The sequence below is a fragment of the Chelonia mydas genome, chromosome 6 (genome assembly GCF_015237465.2).
Source record: "Chelonia mydas isolate rCheMyd1 chromosome 6, rCheMyd1.pri.v2, whole genome shotgun sequence".
Classification (NCBI taxonomy): Eukaryota; Metazoa; Chordata; order Testudines; family Cheloniidae; genus Chelonia; species Chelonia mydas.
In genome coordinates this window covers 110,404,445-110,420,290 of record NC_051246.2, presented here as the reverse complement: position 1 = coordinate 110,420,290, position 15,846 = coordinate 110,404,445, and the positions used below count along the sequence as shown (strand labels likewise).

Genomic DNA, 15,846 nt, shown 5'->3' with positions numbered 1-15,846 from the left:
GCTCCAATTTTCTCTGTAAAGAAAAAGACGGATTGCTAAAGCCCTGAATTGACTATCAGGCATTAAACAGTCACAATTTGAAATCGATACCCTCTTTCTCATTAATGAGCTTTTTGAAAGACTCTGCTTTGCAAACGTTTTTATTAAGTTGGACCTTCATGGGACCTATACCTTGGTCTGGATTAGAGAGGAAGATGAGCCGAAGACCGCTTATACACAGTAAGGACACTTTGACCAGATCATACCATTTGGCCTGTGCAATGCCCCAGCAACATTCCAGCACTTCATGAATGATATCTTCAGGGATGTCGGGCTCAACGGGTAGTGATCAATGGCTCCATGTCTAGTTGGCAGCCGGTGTCAAGTGGAGTGCCCCAGGGGTCGGTCCTGGGGCCGGTTTTGTTCAATATCTTCATAAATGATCTGGAGGATGGTGTGGATTGCACTCTCAGCAAATTTGCGGATGATACTAAACTGGGAGGAGTGGTAGATACGCTGGAGGGGAGGGATAGGATACAGAAGGACCTAGACAAATTGGAGGTTTGGGCCAAAAGAAATCTGATGAGGTTCAATAAGGATAAGTGCAGGGTCCTGCACTTAGGATGGAAGAATCCAATGCACCGCTACAGACTAGGGACCGAATGGCAGGCAGCAGTTCTGCGGAAAAGGACCTAGGGGTGACAGTGGACAAGAAGCTGGATATGAGTCAGCAGTGTGCCCTTGTTGCCAAGAAGGCCAATGGCATTTTGGGATGTATAAGTAGGGGCATAGCGAGCAGATCGAGGGACGTGATCGTTCCCCTCTATTCGACACTGGTGAGGCCTCATCTGGAGTACTGTGTCCAGTTTTGGGCCCCACACTACAAGAAGGATGTGGATAAATTGGAGAGAGTCCAGCGAAGGGCAACAAAAATGATTAGGGGTCTAGAGCACATGACTTATGAGGAGAGGCTGAGGGAGCTGGGATTGTTTAGTCTGCAGAAGAGAAGAATGAGGGGGGATTTGATAGCTGCTTTCAACTACCTGAAAGGGGGTTCCAAAGAGGATGGCTCTAGACTGTTCTCAATGGTAGCAGATGACAGAACGAGGAGTAATGGTCTCAAGTTGCAACGGGGGAGGTTTAGATTGGATATTAGGAAAAACTTTTTCACTAAGAGGGTGGTGAAACACTGGAATGCGTTACCTAGGGAGGTGGTAGAATCTCCTTCCTTAGAGGTTTTTAAGGTCAGGCTTGACAAAGCCCTGGCTGGGATGATTTAACTGGGACTTGGTCCTGCTTCGAGCAGGGGGTTGGACTAGATGACCTTCTGGGGTCCCTTCCAACCCTGATATTCTATGATTCTATGATTCTATGATGTGTTATACTGCTATGTAGTCATTTATCTGGATGACATCCTCATCTTTTCTGACAGGCTTCTCATGATCAGCATGTCTGCAGCATCCTAGAAAGACTTTGCCAACATCATCTATACGTGAAGCCCGAAAAATGTGAGTTTGACCAGGATACAGTACAATAGAATTCCTTGGTTACATTATCTCATCCAAGGGATTAACTATGGACCCACACAATATGGTGGCCAAGTCTGACTGGACTACACCAAAGGACTCCCACAGGATCCAATGGTTCCTAAATTTCACCAACTTTAACTGGCAATTCATTGAGGGCTTTTCCAGCCCAGCTGCTTCTCTGACCACCCTTCTGTGAAAAGCAGTCTGGTTCACTTGGTCCTTGGAAGACCTAACTGCCTTCAATCAGCTAAAAGAGAAATTAACTACAGCACCCATCTTGGTTCACCCAGACCCCCCTAAACCATTCACAGTAGAGGCCAACACATCCAATTTCACCCTGGGTGCAGTACTGTCCCAATTGGTGGGTCCAGTCAGTCGACTTCACCCATTACTAGTGCCTATTACTCTCGCAAGCTAGCCCCTGCAGAGAAGAATTATGATATATGAGACAAGGAACTCTTAGCTATCAAGACAGCATTTGAGGAATGGTGGGGGAGGGTAGGGTAGGTACCCATTCCAAGTGCTTACATTTCACAAGAACCCAGAACATCTTCGAACAGCCAGACACCTCAACCAATGACAGATCTGTTGGTCCCTTTTCTTCACCGGATTTGGGTTCATAGTTACCTACTGCCCAGGAGCAAAAAAATGGGAAGGCTGATGCACTGTCTCATAAGGTCGAGTATCTGGAACTGGGTGAGAAAACTCCCTCTATGATTCTCAAGGCATCTAACTTCAAGGCAGAGTAGACAACGGCTTAATGGAGTCAATTTGTACCATGTTACCGAATGACCCCTTTCACTGCTTAGATCCACCAGACTCTGGAGAATACTGAGGCCCCACCAGCCCCAGTTTCAGGTTCCAAGATGAGGACATCTACTACAAGGATTGCATCTATGTCCTGAAGGGGCAACCAAGGCTGTAGGTTCTTGAGTTATGTCACGATGCACTCCTTGCAGGTCACTTCAGCTGTCTGAAGCCTAATCAGAAGGAGTTTCTGGTGGCCACACTTGCACAACTCAATCAAAAGCTACATAAGATCCTGTGAACTGTGTGCCTGGACCGAAACCTGCTCAAAACCACTCTGCCTTCTCCAGCCCAAGCCCATTCCAACTCAACCATGGGCTACCATTTCTGTTGACTTTACTGTGGAGCTGCCACCTTCCCAGGGACATACAATGATTCTGGGTGTGGTTGAGCTCTTTCCCAAAATGTCACTTCACCCTCCTGCTTGCCTCTTCCTGGAAAAGATTTTTCAACTCCATGGATTGCCATCAAGCATCATGTCAGACCATGGTTCTCAGTTCATTTCCCAGTTCCGGCAGGAATTTCTAAAACTTCTGGAGATTGAGCCCCTTCTCTCAGCTGTCTACCATCCACAGACTAATGGACAAATGGAGCATGTCAACCAGATTTTTGACCAATTCCTGTGCTGCTTCTTGAACTATCACCAGGACAACTGGTTGTCTGTGCTCCCATGTACTGAGTTTGCTTACAATAATGCCACACACGTCTCTACCCAGCAAAGTCCATTTCCCCCAACTATGGTTTTTACCCTGCTTTCTTCTGGACATCCCCGCAAACTCTCCAGTACCAGCTGTCACAGAACTAGCTACCCATCTCCACCAGTTATATCAGGATCTCAAAGTGCACTTATAAACAGCCAAGGAAGCATATAAATGTCATTCTGACCGGCACCACCAGGCCACCCCCAACCTTGCCATAGGAGACAAAGTCCAGCTGTCTACCTGCCATCTTAAAATCTACTCAACCCTCAGCCAAACTGGGCCACCAATATCTGGGCCCTTTCAAGATTGAAATACAAGTCAACACAGTAACATTCAGATTGCAGTTACCCAAATCCCTGAAGATCCACCCCATATTTCATGTCTTCCTTCTGAAGCACTACACAGAGGACCCCTTCCCACATTGCTCGAGCCCTCCTCCACCTTCACCCCCATGTAACTGTCCAATGACATGATGAGTATATAGTTTGGCAAATCCTCAACTCCTGACATGTCAGAATGCACCTCCCATACCCAGAGAAAGTAGACCCAAGGGCACCTAGAGTGCTCCCTCAAATGGTGGGGGGAGGGGTACTGTCAGGAGTAAGGCCCTCAGCTGTGCCTACTCAGTATTTCTGATGTCCTAACAAGCCAGATAGTCTGCATGACAGACTGACCTGCCTGATTGGCTGAGGAAGCCAGCAGGCCAGTTCTTAAACCTAGCAGCAGCAGCTCCTCATTGGCTGCTCAATGCACACGCCCATGGACTTGTCTCTCCAAGCCCTGCTCCAGCTCTGCTTCTCCATAGCTCCAGCCCAGATCCTGCCCTTCTCCCAGCCTTGTTCCCATCCTATTCCAGCCTTGCTCCTGCCTCAGAACCAGCCCTGCTCCTGCCTTCCCTGACTCCTGGTAATCTGGGTCTGACCCTTGGCTCTGACTCATGATTCCGATTGTCTCAACCATTGGCTCTTGCGTTCGGACTCTGACCACTAGACATGACTGCCTGTGATCGGTCTGCTGACACCATGTTACTTTTATGTCTTTCTATTTTTTTAAATCAAGATGTCATGCAGTATCAAATCAAATGTCTTACAGAAGTCTAAGTATATTACCTCAACAACCAAACTTGTAATCTCATAAAAAATATATCAAATTAGTTTGACAGGATCTATTTTCCATAAATCTATGTTGGTTACCCTCCTTTAATTCTTTATTAATTGAGTCTTATATCGGCCTCTCCATTGTCTTGATGGAATTGATGTCAGACTGACAAGCCTGTAGTTACTTGGTCATCCCATTTACCACTTTTAAAATATTGTGGTTAGCTAGGCCAGCGTAGTGTGCTGGATTAGTACTAAGGGACTTAACCTGGACCTAGGATTTGGCCCCATGTCTCTTGGCCTCATTTTTGTTGTACTGACCCCCATGTAGGTTTTATATGTACTCTTATTTGTTGGGTACTTCCCATTTATTAAGGCATTTAAACACACTGATTAAGGCATTTAACACAGTATATACAAACGTTGCATATCAGTGAACTGAAATCCTGTACAAATCCTGCAAGAATGTTTGGAAATATGAAGAGCTTTGGAAAGTCATTAAATGAAATAACTTCTCTTGAACAAATGGAAGTGACAGCTGTCAAAAATGCTGTGGGATGTACATTTGATCATCAATCATTAGGCTGTCTTATTTGTACTTTTTGGTCTACAAGTATTACAAAACCTTTGGTGATAAAATGTAAAAAAAAAAAAAAAACACGCACATATTAAACTGCTCTTTCCAATCACTGCTTTTTTCTAAGGCTCATTGAAGCATCTGAAATCTCTGCCTAGCAGTCTGAAAAAGAAAATAAGTACTAAAATATATTCTTTTGTCTATTTAGTGACTGATGAGGAGAGTGTGTCAAAAGATCATATGTTTCTGTAGGTTCTTTTGTTCTGAGAGAACTGGACTTAACGTAACCTGGACTTGTCATAACCCTCAGCCATCTTGTGCACTTAGCCACCATAAGCTGGAAGCGAGGACCCCACGTAGTCAGAAGGAATGCAGCCTTGCTTAGGCACACAAAAACAACTGCACAGCTGCAGCGTTACTAACAAGGATAGATAAAGTAAAGTGACAGATTCATGAGAATAGAAATGGAGTGTGGATAGCTGACCTTGAGTCTAGGTATCTGCAATTGTAAGTTTGTTAGAACTTGTTTTACTGGTTTCTTTGCTGTTGCTAGGGAAATGGTCAGCCCATTAGGGGTTACTTTGAGTTATGCTTTGTTTTGAGTTACCTATAAAAAAGTATCAGTATTATGAGTATTAGTGTGTGCATTTTGGAGATGCTTTGGAGAAGTCCTTTTGAGAAGCTTTCTACGAGTTTGGAATCTGACAACTACCTCCCCAGCCATTAGGAGGAAGACTGGACACCACAGCTCAGATGCTGAACACGCAACACCTTCTCAGACCTTGGGTAACTATATCTGGGGTGCTCTAGACTATTGCTGTTTTTGATGTGTGCTTCGTACTCTAAGGAGACCAACACAGCTACAATAACACTGCAAACATGGGTCTGCTTTAGGTTAGAGTAAATGGGTAAAAATCTGCCTCTATTGAAATCAGTGGAAGTTTTGCCAGGATTTCACTCAGTTTGGTGTTACTGCACTTTTACCCCCTACCTGGTGTAAATCCAGTTTTAGCTAGCCTTTCAAGGCTAGCTGATCTGTCGTTGCCACCCTTTCATTCTAGGGAAACTGACTTGGTGGAAATATGACTAATCTTCATTTGTATTCACAGCCTGCTAGGAAGAGGCATAGGGATCCACAGGCGAAATCTTTCTTACAATTTTCTTTATGTTTATTGGGGCTTCTGGAAATTTGCCTACACCTGAAAGCATTGGTATACTCACAGGGGTGCTGAGAGCCATTGAACCAAACTGTAAACCCTATATAAGATGGAAACCACTTCAAGCCAGGGAGTGTAGAAGCACCCCTAGTTCCAGCACCTATGCTTGCCCATTTACAAGCTGATACAGACCAGTATCAGCCTCAAAGCAGGCCTTTTAACCCACTTCAACTATGAAGAAACTTCAGTGACTTCAGAGAAATTTTACCTCAAGGCTGAATTTGGCCTTGTGAATGTTACAGTTTGTGATTTGGGGCACAAGTTTGGAGGGTAACCAAGATCATCTTCTGTTTTAAACAATAACTAGTTGATGATGAACAGGCAATGGGTATGTTGGTTGAATATGGATTTCAGGATTGATCCCAGTCTGTGTTGGAGCACTACAGTAGATCACTGATACCTTCTTTGAGGCCATTTATTATCCTGAGCATTGTCTGAAAACAGTCTGACAAACTGTCTGAAATGTCTCCACACTGCAAGATCTCAGTCTCACTTTAATGAGTAATTCACATGGGACACCACAAACCGACAGACTTTCAGACTTGAAAATCCAGTGCAGACAGGGAAACAGGCACAGTTTGTTGTTTTTATGATTTGTGAAATAAAAGCTTATTGATACAGCCTCTCTGTCTCTGGCTCCAGCTCGAGCAAGGAGAGATTTTGCGTAATAAACATGTCCTGTGATAGGCACAAACAAATGGGTAGTTTTATAACCGCCATATAATTTCTTAGATAACCCTTAAGAAGGATTTCACTATGAGGTGCAGTAGCTATTTTGCTGTGACTTTCATTCATCCGCAACCAAGTTTTGTGGTCCAAAAAAAGCCAGACCAAATTATTACTGTCTTTAATGACAATGATTACTTGTTCTTAAAACAATAGTTTAAAACAGACCAAACAATACTTTTGTACTAAACACAAGGAAAGTGCCCATTTCACTACCTGATTTTCCTCCAGCTACCATCCGTAAAATGCACAACAGTGGAAAGTCTGCCAGGCACAGAGATATAAGCTGGGGGTCCTGGAATCTGTGCATGCAATCCCAAAACTCATCCCAGTGTGAGGCAGTGGCAGGTGATGTGTTGAATTTTTGCCTTCCTAGGCAGCCTTTGCTGGCAGGGCTCTGAACAGATTAGAAAGCTACCGTCCTCCATTAAAACTGGTGAAGATGGTGGTGAATGCACTGCTTGCCCTTCTCCATGCAGCAGAAATACATGGGAATGAAATTTGTACTGTCCATATTGTATATTTATAACATCTCAATGCCAATCATCATTTCTGGTTGTTGTGACTAGTTTTGCATATACGCATGCAAATTACAATAATAATTGATATAAAAAAAGTCTGCCCCCCATTTTCTTTGAAAGACCCTACTGGTCTTTATTCTTTGATTTGACATCACGGAGGAGACAGGATCCACCTACTCAAAGAACTATCTAAATACTAATGATATTAAATACTAATGATAATTGAAGCGCACTTGCAGAATAGCACGCAGCTATTCCAACTTTGAGTGCTGAAATACAATCACAATGGGCATGATATAACAACCTAGACAGAGCATAGACATGACCAATGCATGGAGGTGAAGGACCTTGAGCAATCACGCTGCAACAGCAGTTATGATTTGCAAGTGGGTTTTAAGGGTAGCCCCAAACACAACCGCTTACAACAAGCCATCCTAGAGGTTACAAAGGCATAGATGGCTCTAGTAAGCTCCGCATCTGGATCAAAGCATCACAACTTTCAAACATTTTGGTGATGGAGAAAAGCCAGTTTGCTGAAAACATGGGATTGCATAATCAGGTATCTGTTAATGGTTCCTGTCATAGGGTGGCTGGCCCCAGTAAGTGAAGGAGTTCCAGCTTGCTTGCGTCAGAGCTGGTGCTCCCATTTGGCCAATTAAGTGGGTGGGGCAGCACCTAGGGGCTATAAAATATCAGGGGGAGGAGCTGTTTTAATATGCCTTAGAGCAGGCTGGTTCTGTCAGGAAGGGCAGGTGAGAGCTGGCAGAGAACAAGAGACTGGAGGAGTCTGGGAAGGAAGCAGAAGGTCGTTCCGGGGAGAATGCTGAAGGCAGCAGAGTAGCAAGAAGGGTTTGCTGGCTGGCATAGCTGAGTCAGGACCAGAGGGCTGAAGGCAGGAGGAGCAACAGCAGCGGAGTGAGTTGCCTGCTGGCCCTAAGCTGGAGCTATGGGCTATAGAGGGCTGAAGGAAGGGGGCGAAACAGAGATGCTTCCCCAATGAGATGTTCACACTGGAGGGCTGGACCCGGGGGAGCAGTGAGAGGGCCAGGGGTGTGAGGGATGCTCCCCTACAAAGGATGACTTCCCAGCAGACAGGCTGTGGGAGATCTTGCTGGGGAGAGCAGAGTTGCACTCCAGTTGGAAGGGCTAGGGTGGCAGTCCAGGGACAGAAGATTATGGACTGAGTCCAGTTGTGGTTGAAGGGCGCTGGGGTATGGTATGGAAGGAGTCCCAGCAGAGACACTGGTGGGTGGGCCGACTGGGAAGAGTGGGGTTTTAAGGATTATATCCGCTTGTTGTGGGAAATAGATTATGTTTTGGACTATATGTATGCTTTTGAAAATAAACTGGCCGAGGAAGGGCATTATTGAAGTAAGAAAACTTGAAGTGGATTTAGTGGGGATTCAGAAAGGGGAAACTGAGGCAGGTATGCTTGTCATGCTGCAGAGGGCACCCAAGTCAGGGCTGCCCTATGACAGTCCCCCACTTTCAAACATCTTCAACCAAAGGTGGATCTTCTCATTAATAGATAGAGCTATCAGAAAAATCCAGACACTTCCTCAGTAGGTCTATCCTATGTTGGTAGAGCTGCTACCAGTAACATTCCATGGGGAATGTGATAATCAGTTAACAGGACAGGGCTGAGATGGGATTGCTTTGGCTGGATGAGATGGTAATATAACATCTAGCTTTCAGAGTACTGGGGATATTTCAAAACCTTGCTGCTCTAAGTGGCTTCACACATACAGTATTTATCTGTGCTGACATTCAATACTTTATTGTCTACATAAAAACAGTGGTTTAATGCATAAAGTGGTGACAAGATCAGTTCCTGCAAGGCTGAATACAAGAGAGCATTTGTACTCAAAATAAATTAGTAGAACCACTCTAAAACAATTCCATACATTCAGTTAGACCCTGAAATAATGTCAATAACATCCTGCAATTTATAGTATTAAAAACCAGCGGATGAAATAAACTATTGTGGAAAGCTATCACAAATTCCTCATTCAGAGACCACCCTATTGCACAAATTATCATCTCCACATTTTTCCAGGGCATGAAACAAGACTAGAAAATATGAGTCCCCAACCCTCCAGAAGTCCCTGGGAATCATTCAGCCTTCACCTTCATTATTGATATCTCCCCAAAAGGCAGATGTTCTGGAAGTGGTTGATCATTAATTATTTTACTACTACTTTGAATTCTCTCCAGCTATTCAATAGCCATCTCCAGCTGAGCTGTTCAGAACTGTCATAGGTGTGCTCTCACCAGTGCTGCATGGAGAGGGACTTGCTTTGACATTTCCCTTTTCAATATATCTCTTCCTCTCATTGAATATCTGTGTTCTGGATTACTTTTCTCCAAGATAAGAGATAAGTATTAAATGCAATCAAATATACAGAAGCTTATGCATACTAGCATGAGTCAATAAAAATGTAAAAAATATAAGGCAATAATATTCACTGTAATAGGTTTATTTCTATTCCAGTAGAGACCCTAGAGAGATCATAAATCAAGTTAACCTTGATGCAGAAATATATTATTGATAAAAATGGATCACAATTCATTGCTTTAATAACGAGTCCCTGAGTTACAGGTTTTACCTTTGTGGATTCCTCTGACATAGCAGACAAGGTAATATCTTGGGCTCCTAGCGGATGCATGACAAACACTGGGTTCTGCATACTGGTGGCAATATCTGCAGAGTTAAAAAACTGTTCCATTCTATAATTTATATCACTCTATGTGGATCAAATTTACCCCTGTTATCACTGTATTGGCTTCATGGAACCTGTGGCCATTCACATCAAGCGAGCTCATGGCTCAAGAGGGGGGTTGTGTGCGTTATAATATGAATTTATTTATGGCTTAGTTCACTGATATTCAACCAGAGGCCCCACATGTTGTGCTTTTCCTGGGTTTGCGAGGAGACATGCAACATCATGACTTCAATATGGCAGTTGCCCCAGGAAACGTGGCTGGTTTCATCAGTGTATGAATTGTTAGATTACAAACATTTGTTTTGGGGTTAAGAGGAATTGGGACCAGATGCAAGAGAACATTGTCCCATTTTCCTTTTCAAAATCAGGTATCCCTCAGCTTTTGGTGTTATATATAAGTCTATTAAAGTCAATGTCATATCATTTTAAAGCTAGTATAACTCAGGGAGGAACAGGTATCCTGATTTTTCCCCCCTCCTCTACTTGTCTATCCTATTTGTCTGCTTAGCAGTGCAACTCAAGGAAAAATCAGGCACCCTGGTCTTTCCAAACTACCTAGTTTCCCTAGTCATCTATCTACATGCATGTGCCCTGTTACTGTAGTATCTTAGCTCCAAGACATTAAACTAGACGTATCAGCACTCATTTCCTCCCCTGCACACAGAAGTCAAAACTTAACTAGTGCAAAAAGTGTGTGTGGGTGAGGGAGCAGGCTTAAAGTAAAAACAAACAACACCTCCCCCCCCACACACACACATTTACAGTTATTAATGTGATGAGGTTAGGAGTCCCTTTCCAGAAACTACTGGCATGTCACTGACCAATGGCTCTGTTGCAGACCACCAGGGATGGGCTCCTAGGAATCATATATGTTAACCTAATCAAACTCACTATATTTCAATCAATAATAAATACATTCCATGATTTTGTACTTCTGCCTTTGGGTATGTTTACACTGCAGTCACTGGGGATGTGATTTCAGCTCATGTACAAGTACCCAAGCTAGCTTTCATCCAGCACAGAACATGCTTCAGCACAGGCTAGCCCTGAGAGTAATTGCACAGGGCTCCAGGTAGGCTTGCACAGCCCGCACTGTGAAGCCCTCGTTGCCATGGCTTCACTGCTCCAGTACCTGAGCTAGCGGGATTAAAGCTAGCTCATGGAGATGTACTCAAGCTGCTATCACACCTTGAGATTTGAGCATAGGCATCAGGCGAAGGATATTTCTAAGTGGCTCTTTGACAGTGAGAAGCAGTACTGTCATGCTGGAGTTAAAGCAAGATTCTGAAGAAGAACGTATCAAAGCCATTCTTCATAGTTTTTTCTCATCACATTTTAGGACAAAGATACTGTACTATGTTTAGCCCTGTTCCTGGGAACACAACATGATGCATATCATTATACAAAATAAATGCTACAATACAGTAACAATCATCATTCAGGTCCCTCTTTTTTCCACAAAAAAAGAGGAAATTCACAGCTCATGACCAAGCATGTGGTTTTGCTTTTATAAATACAACGTCTTGCTATTGGAGCTAGTTGAATATTTCCCGAAGGAACACTTTTCTGTCAAAAAGTGGTGATTTGTTAAAATCTAACCATTCTGTGGGAATGAATGAATTCTCTCGAGTATTCATGGGCTGCTGCAGAGCTGGGACCCAGGAAGCCCTGACTCAAGCCAAGTACTCAAGGTGCCTTGCCACGAAACCAGAGCCTGGCAGCCCCAGGTCAAGCCAGGACTGTCAGGGACTTCCAGGCTCCTGGTTTCCTGGCAGCTCATCAGGTGGGCAGCCACAGCGCTGGGCAGCTTTGGGACTAGGGTGACCAGATGTCCCAATTTTATAGGGACAGTCCCAATATTCTAGACTGTCCTATATAGGCTCCTATTAACTGTCCTTCCCTGCCCTGATTTTTCACACTTGCTATCTGGTCACCCTGTTGGGGACCCTTATTCATTTTGTTTCAAAAGAGTTAAAACAATGTCATTTCAGTTTTTCTTAAATGAAAATTTTGGATTTGCTTCATTCCATGGGAAATTCTGAAATGGACTTTAATTGAATTGTCTGCAGAACATGAATTCTGGGTTCTGACCATCCCTACTTGGAATTTTTTTTTAAAGTAAATAGTACAATTCATTGCATACTTTTCTTATATAATTTCAGGCCTGATTTCAGTGCCAAATTCTGCTCCACTCGATACACAGCTATTGGGGAGTTCTGCTGGAGCACAGCAATGTCCCAAGAAGACTCAGAAGAACCCAGACAGGAAAGCATTTAGGCATATGCTTGGCTCTAAGCAAGTGAGTAGTCCCAATGAAAAGATTATGCTGTTTTGAAGGAACTGAATGGCAGGATTCCAGAGCGTGTGAAATCAAAATAAGAGATTCAGATCTGTTATGTCCTGGGGGTGGGGTTGGCATAAAAATTTTCTTCATTTCTAGTTACTTTAAAGTTAACAATCCATTGGCCAGATCTTGACAATTCTAGTATTACTCATGTCCTTATTAGAGCATTATGCTTAAGGCCCTTATCTTGCAAGGTACTACTGAATACCTCCTATGAAATGCTGAGCTACCTCTACTGCTATGAAGCCAATAGGAAATGATGATACTCAACACTTTGCAGGTTCAGGGCAGCATTCATGATTCTGCTGATTAGCTCAGCTGAACAAAAAAGTGCAGAAAACAGAATGCAGCAGATTCACCTTTTGGAACCAAACTACACACAGGATACATGGATCTGGTAGGAGAAGCTTAACGAAGGCATTATAGACAGTTTTACAAAAGAGAACCAAGACCCTGATCCTGACATCTGATTCACAAGTGTGGATCCCCGTATCTGTACAGAGCCACAGTGACTTCAGTAGGACTCTGCGTGGTCATAAGGGTCTGCCCATGTTGGTCAGATTGCAGGACTGGGCCAAACGTTACAACACTGCAACTGTTCACCCCTCCTCTCCCCCTCCCACCCCCCCAAAAGGAAGAAACCACCATGGCTTCACAAAAGTGCTTGCTACTTTAAAATACAAATAATTCTTAGAATATCCAGAATAATCATGGATCTAAGTTACTGTTCCTGGTCATTATATAAAAATTGCGTGCACAGGTTGAAGGGGGAGGTGTATATCTTACAAAATAAAAGTAATTTCCTCAATTGGACTTTTTGGATACAAAAAGTTGGGTTCAGAGAATCTAATCTTGTCTGTCCTATCCTACTCCAAAGTTATGTGAAGATACTGATATAACAAAAATGGATAAAATAGAATTAGCAACGCTTATGATAAGCAAAGGGTTGGCAACAAATGATTTACTTAATGTAACGAAGGAGGCCCGGGATTGCCAGAAGAGAAGGAATAGTCTCATGATTAAGGCAGTTGAATATTGCCCTGCAGAACTGTCTTTGCCACAGAGATCCTAGGTAATGCTGAGCAAATCACTTTTCACAGGTGGGCACTGTAGAGAAATGTTTGTAGGTTATAATTTAGATATGCTCCCTCATAAGGGGCCGTATTATGAACATAGGAATTTGGAGATGTGCCCTAGAGGCAAGGGTTGGGACCACCACATGAGGGCGTGCAGCAGCTCACTACAGAAGATCTCCACTTTGTTTTATTAAAGTTGTAGACCTCTCTCATTCACTGGTTATTTAATGAACCCCAAGATCATTACATGGTGTCAGAAGTGCTGAATGAGAAGAAACTGCAGTGAAGTTAACTCCTGTGTTTGCAACTGAAAGCAGAGACAAATGGAAACTCCAGAGAAGCATGGGGAGCACCAGGCACAGAAGCTTTTGATGTATTCGGTGAGCACAATAGTAGCTTGACTAACTTAAGAAAAGGGGCGGAGGGTGGGGCTGAGCCAAAAATGGATGTGTTGCAACCTCCTTCCAGTCTGCAATTGTCAGGCAATGTTGCAGAGACCTGGAAAAAACTTAGACAGATTTGAACTGTATTTAGCAGTTATTGGGCAGAGGGGAAAAATGATAAAGTGAAATCATCCATCTTTTGGCATGTTGTTGGGGAGGAAGCATTAGATATTTATAACAACTTTAAGTTTGAATAAGATGAAAGCATGAAGTTAAATATAATACTGCCTAAATTTGAGGAACATTACCTGCCAAAAAGAAATGAGACCTTTGAGAGACACATTTTTACATTCTTCCAAAAAACTGGTGGCACCATAGAACAACACATCACAGAATTAAGGAAACTCAGTAAAACTGGTGACCTTCATTTGTTGACCAAGTCTCTGGTCAGAGATAGAATCATTTGTGGCATTAAAGACCATGTGTTAAGAGAGAGACTGCTCTGTGAAGGAGATATAACTTTAGAAAAAGCTCTCCAAATATGCAGGGCAGCAGAAACTATGAAAGCACAAGCCAAAGAGATGAATTCACCAGCAGGGGTTATCCATATAATAACTACTGAAAAATATAGCCAGAATAGGTCAAATCAGAAAGTAGAACCACTTATTATGAAAACCACTGCTAGGGAGAAGACTGGGTACAGATGGTTATATGGAAGGTGTGGATCACAGCATGGCCCCAAACAACCAATGGTTGTCTTTGGGGAAATTGACATAGATATGGGGAAAATGATAATTTTGTAAAATGCTGCAGATCCAAAATGCAGAAAAGTCAAATGAATTAAGTTAAAGAAAATCTGAGTGAGGAGTTTTTCATAGACATACTGGGATCTACCACGCCATTTGAGAGGGATTGGATACTGCCTCTGACAGCGAATGGAAGAATTATTCCACTGAAACTTGACACAGGAGCTCAGGTTTATATTTTGTCAAAACAAGATTATGAAAGACTAAAAATAAACCAAAACTGGGACCTACAAAATAAAAGTAACTGGTTATTCTGGAACAAATATACCAGTGAAGGGGAGGTGCATTGTTAGTATCAACCATAAAACACCATGTAACGGCTCCTCTTCATTGTAGTGCCAAAAGAGGTGATACCAATTTTAGGCCTGGCTCCATATGAGAAACTATCTGGTAAAATGGATACTCTCATTACAAGATCATACTGAACTGGCTATGAGGCACTCCTTCGGGAATATCATAACTTGTTTCAAGGGTTGGGTTGCTTGAAGGGTGAACGTATAATCCAGATAAACAAGCAGATCTCTCCAGTTATCCATCCATGTAGAAAGGTGCATTTGCACTCTGTGATAAACTCAAGGCTGAGCTTGCAAGGATGGAAGCAATACAAGTAATTCAAAAAATTGAGGAGCCAACAGAATGGGTGAGCTCCCTAGTCATCATGGAGAAAAGTAACAGTCAGCTACACATATGCTTAGATCCCTGGGACCTCAATAAAGCTGTAAAAAGAGAACTTTTCAAACTACCAACCAAAGAAGAGATTATGGCTCAATATTTCAGTAAACTGGATGCATTCTCAGGTTTTTGGAAGCTAAAATTACCCAAAGAAAGCTCAACACTAGGCATATTTAATACTATGGATCAATCACAACATCACTAATGTAGTAGGAAACTGCTTTCATGCTTGAAATAAAAGCCATGCCAACAAGCAGGGTCACTGAGACCTCATCTAGTTCCACAAAGGCCTTATGCAAAGGTCAGCACTGACATAGTTACCTGGCAATCAAAGCATTATTTAATAGTTACAGATTATTATTCGCTGTATCCAGAAATTTGTACACTGCACAGTACTAATAGTAAGTCAGTGATAGCTGACATGTAGGGAATCTTCTCCAGACTTGGAATTCCAGATGAAGTCTTTCATGATAAAGAACTGGAATTTTCCAGTGCACATTTTAGGCAATTTGCTAATCAAATGGACTTGTGGGAAGGTCTAAATGGACCGTAAAGAACCTCATGGAGGACTTTTGACAGTGGGGGTGATTTGTATAAATGATTTATTGATTTACCAAAGTACATCTCTGGAGAATGGCTTTCACCACCTCTGCTGTTAATGGGAAGAAGGATCAGATCTAATTTACCA

The 15,846-nt window shown here is 42.9% G+C and overlaps 1 long non-coding RNA gene across 1 annotated transcript in view; it reads left to right on the top strand.

Moving 5' to 3' along the window:
• Positions 1-14,625, top strand: part of LOC122466252 — a 76,739-nt gene extending 62,114 nt beyond the window's left edge. Inside the window, exons 2-3 of the long non-coding RNA XR_006291628.1 lie at positions 12,040-12,176; positions 13,537-14,625. This is a non-coding gene — a long non-coding RNA (uncharacterized LOC122466252). The remainder of the gene's footprint in view (positions 1-12,039; positions 12,177-13,536) is intronic.
• The last annotated feature ends 1,221 nt before the right edge of the window (positions 14,626-15,846 follow it).